Source organism: Megachile rotundata, unplaced genomic scaffold, assembly GCF_050947335.1.
Source record: "Megachile rotundata isolate GNS110a unplaced genomic scaffold, iyMegRotu1 scaffold0391, whole genome shotgun sequence".
Lineage (NCBI taxonomy): Eukaryota > Metazoa > Arthropoda > Insecta > Hymenoptera > Megachilidae > Megachile > Megachile rotundata.
The window spans coordinates 150,453-155,000 of record NW_027473688.1 but is presented as its reverse complement, the minus strand read 5'-3'; the positions used below and the strand labels follow the sequence as shown (position 1 = coordinate 155,000).

At 48.3% G+C, this 4,548-nt stretch overlaps 2 non-coding genes across 2 annotated transcripts in view; both read right to left on the bottom strand.

Annotated features, from left to right (window-relative positions):
• Positions 1 to 2,313, bottom strand: part of LOC143266370 (large subunit ribosomal RNA) — a 4,388-nt gene extending 2,075 nt beyond the window's left edge. The window contains exon 1 of the ribosomal RNA XR_013041382.1: positions 1 to 2,313. This exon is cut by the window's left edge and continues 2,075 nt beyond it. This is a non-coding gene — a ribosomal RNA (large subunit ribosomal RNA).
• Positions 2,314 to 4,133: 1,820 nt separating this feature from the next.
• On the bottom strand, positions 4,134 to 4,288 carry LOC143266377 (5.8S ribosomal RNA). The gene has a single exon (XR_013041385.1). It is a non-coding gene; the product is annotated as a 5.8S ribosomal RNA (ribosomal RNA).
• Between the last annotated feature and the right edge of the window lie 260 nt (positions 4,289 to 4,548).

The window sequence follows — 4,548 nt, the reverse complement described above, 5'->3', positions numbered from 1 at the left end:
CGACGCATCTGCGACGCAACGACGACACGACTTGCGTTCGATAGTTTGTAAGATTTAACCAAGCAAAAAATAGAAAAAAAATCGCTTTCAGGCGTTCGACAACGTCGCATCACGTCGAACGTGAAGTATCCATCGATCCGAACCGCGATCATTTTTTTTCAGCGTTCAACGTTTTTGTCAATTTATCAATAAAAATGATCATGTTCGAGCGGTGGATTAGGACACAAACACGAAACGACGGCGACGTAAATTGTTATTTAACTGCAATTTTTTTCTCTTTTTAACATTTTTTGCCTTTTGCGCGCGTACGTGCGTGCGAGCGTACGTATGTTTGTCATTTGCGTTCGAAAAGCGTGAATTTTAGGACACCTCATCAACATTAGATTTCTCTTAGGGCTTAGGATCGACTGACTCGTGTGCAACGGCTGTTCACACGAAACCCTTCTCCACGTCAGTCCTCCAGGTCCTCGCTGGAGTATTTGCTACTACCACCAAGATCTGCACCGACGGCGGCTCCAGGCAGGCTCACGCCCAGACCCTTCTGCGCACACCGCCGCGACCCTCCTACTCGTCAAGGCTTCATGGAGAACGGGAACTAAATCCCGTTCCTGCGCACTTGCCGTTGACGGCGGAGTATAGGCGCGACGCTTCAGCGCCATCCATTTTCAGGGCTAGTTGCTTCGGCAGGTGAGTTGTTACACACTCCTTAGCGGATTCCGACTTCCATGGCCACCGTCCTGCTGTCTTAAGCAACCAACGCCTTTCATGGTATCCCATAAGCGTCGACTTAGGCGCCTTAACTCTGCGTTTGGTTCATCCCACAGCGCCAGTTCTGCTTACCAAAATTGGCCCACTTGGCACTCTGATCCAAGAAAAATTTTATCAATTTATATCTCGTGGCTTCATGAAAATTCAAGCAAGCCAGAGATCTCACCCATTTAAAGTTTGAGAATAGGTTGAGGTCGTTTCGGCCCCAAGGCCTCTAATCATTCGCTTTACCAGATGAGACTCGTTATGCGTTCGAGTCGAGTGCCAGCTATCCTGAGGGAAACTTCGGAGGGAACCAGCTACTAGATGGTTCGATTAGTCTTTCGCCCCTATACCCAGTTCCGACGATCGATTTGCACGTCAGAATCGCTACGGACCTCCATCAGGGTTTCCCCTGACTTCGTCCTGACCAGGCATAGTTCACCATCTTTCGGGTCCCAACGTGTACGCTCTAGGTGCGCCTCTTCTCGCAATGAGAACGAGACGCCCCGGGAGTGCGAGGCCTAATCGTAACGAGGCCCATCCTCCCTTAGTCGACTTCACGGACGACTTTCACTTTCATTTCGCCTTTAGGTTTATCAAATCCCAATGACTCGCGTACATGTTAGACTCCTTGGTCCGTGTTTCAAGACGGGTCCCGAGAGTACCCAAAGCAATAGCGTCGCCGACCGGTAATTCAAAGTTTGGCCAGTCCAAGGACTCCGCCTGCCAACAGCCCGCCAGGCCCGGTTACGGCGCTAAGTCCGTACATCCGGTATCTAGACTGGAACGAGCTTGCGGCGGTCCTGGACGCAGTGCGTTCGAGAATTTTGCGGCCCGATACCGTCTGAGTACCGTCGCGCAGTCGGCCGGGCATCCAAGGGGCTGTCATCGTACGCTAAAAGCGACGGACAGTCTTCGCCTCGGGCCTTAGACCGACACGCAACGGGTCGCGACGTTCTACTAGGGGAGAAGTGCACGACTACATAGCCGGAACATTCGCCGCGGGTGGTGTGCCCACGCCGATGGGAAACCCGCCGTAACGGGACCATCCGGGGCACTATCGCACCAACACGGGAGCCAGCTTCGTTGACGATGAATCTCCCCATTCGATCTTTTGGGTTTCTCGGGTTTACCCCTGAACGGTTTCACGTACTCTTGAACTCTCTCTTCAAAGTTCTTTTCAACTTTCCCTCACGGTACTTGTTCGCTATCGGTCTCGTGGTCATATTTAGCCTTAGATGGAGTTTACCACCCACTTAGGGCTGCACTCTCAAGCAACCCGACTCTAAGGAGAGATCCACCCGAGACGCGTACCGGTCGCTACGGGCCTGGCACCCTCTATGGGTAAGTGGCCCCATTCAAGATGGACTTGGACGCGATTCGATGTCTCGGGATAAACGGATCCTCCTGAACACTACATTTCCCAGCGGCGTTAACCGCGGGATTCAGTGCTGGGCTCATTCCTGTTCGCTCGCCGCTACTAAGGAAATCCTTGTTAGTTTCTTTTCCTCCGCTTATTAATATGCTTAAATTCAGCGGGTAATCTCGCCTGCTCTGAGGTCGTCGAAATTTTATTATTTCTTTTCAAAGTTATACCACAAACTGTACGCTCTTTTCGGGGTTTCGACACGTAATACGAAAGGTATATTAATACCAACGACGCACAGGGATTATGTCGTTCGATTTTTTCCTTGTATCGTTCGATAACCAACTATTTTTCTCTTTTCGGATCAACACAATATCGTCGACTACTCGAAGGTACGTACGAGCCAAAATGAAAGCTCGGTGTCTCCTCTCTCTTTTGTTCGACAAAAGAAAAAAGGCACTTAAAACGCCGCATATTCGGGCAGGCGGGACAACGACAAAAAAAAAAAACGACGACGACGACGTCCGGTTGTTCTCGACTCGCGTCGGAGTATATATGTATATATTATAATCGGATATATCTTTTTATCTATCCAGGGCGCGTTAAAACAAACGACGAGGAGAGACTACGACAACGAGGAGATAAAGGTCGGACACCTTTTCTTCTTACCCTCGGCGCGCTCTCGCACACGATCGTTTCATGTTTCTTTTGTCCCCTAAAGGATACATATACCGTTACAACATATTTACGTTCGAATATACACTCGACGGTCGATAAACCGTAAAGACGCATCGTCCGATACGTTTTTTCTTTTGCTGTCGCGTTCCGACGCAAAATCCCAAGAAAAGGGCGAGAATGCCAGAGACAGCCATGTAAACCATCGGTGACTTATCATGGTCCAGAGAATAAAGGGTTAAAGGAAAAAAGAAATCCCATTTTTAACGTGCGTGGTACACCTTCGTCGTGTATATATCGTTCGATGAAACCACGAGCGCACAAAAGGAGGAACAAAAGCGTTTCGAGATCGATCTTCGGTGTAAATGTCATTGTTCATTTGCGTTCGACCGTTGTTCGATAAAAGAAATTTAACACACGAACAACAATGAAGGGAGACTCTCGCAAGACGATCACCAAATAAGCGTTTATCGTTCGATCGGTCCGGGTTTTTCAACGTCCGTCCGGCACAATTATGCACTTCGAGGACTGGACGACCGGAACCCGTATTGGGATCGCGCGGTCTTCCGCTTCTAATCAACGACAACGAAGCGATCTGCGCTTGTAAATGTTAAAAAAAACGTGGCGAAGCTACGATCTCGTAATAATTTAACCGTGAAAGAGCTTCCGTCGCACGTTTATTTTTAACTTTTCCCCTCGTTGTATAAACTTTCGCACCGTCGAAAAAAAAATTCGACAATCATTTCAGACAACGTCGGGAGCGCGGAGAAACGCCGTAAACACGCTCTACTCTCGGCTTGCTTCCTTCAATTGGTGTCTAACAATTCTCTCGCAGGGCGAAGAATCATTTTCTCTCTCGTCTAAATATCCTTCTGTAGTTAGGTGTTTTCGACTCGGGAGCGCTCTTTCACGGGCGGTCGTATATGGTCTCTTTTAGGGGTTTAACTAGAAACCACGACTCACGCAAGCCGAGATAAGCGCATTCCGCCGAGAAGATCCTAAAAACTAAGAATTGCGAGATATACGAAAATGTTCTTCTGTCGCCTGTGAAAAAAATGAACACTAGCAAAGAGAGGGCGAGACACGAACGTTCCATTTAACATTCTCCGCGTCAAACGCCGACGAAATGTCCAACCATCGCTCGTACGTTTTCGCCAATTTCGCAAGTTGTTCTCTCTCTCGCGTTCGACCATCGGATCCCGCTCCGAAACGTTCGACTTTTCGGCGTTTAACAGTTTCGTTTTATCTAGTCGAACGACGAGCGGTACCGAAAAAAATTTAACAATGAAGAGAAAACCTTTTGCTGCTAAAGGCAAACGCAAGCAGTCTTTAGTTATATAAACGACCCTCAGCCAGGCGTGGTCCAGGAATTGTATCCGTGGACCGCAATGTGCGTTCGAAATGTCGATGTTCATGTGTCCTGCAGTTCACACGTTGACGCGCAATTAGCTGCGTTCTTCATCGACCCACGAGCCAAGTGATCCACCGTTCAGGGTAATCGTATAAAAATTTTTGTTCATATTTAACAACTCAGCGTCTGAAAACCAGTATGTACGTGATTTATTTAACCTGGTTTATAAATTCGTTCGATTGTCCATAGAATACTAACTCCAATCCAAGCGCAAGATCGAGTATCGGTATTCGGACGTCGTCCCGTCATAGCTCTGTTCACAGATTTACCCGAGCTGATTGATGATTAAGACGACACGATAACGTCCATGGACGGGTAAAGGACCGTATAAAACTACAGAACCGCC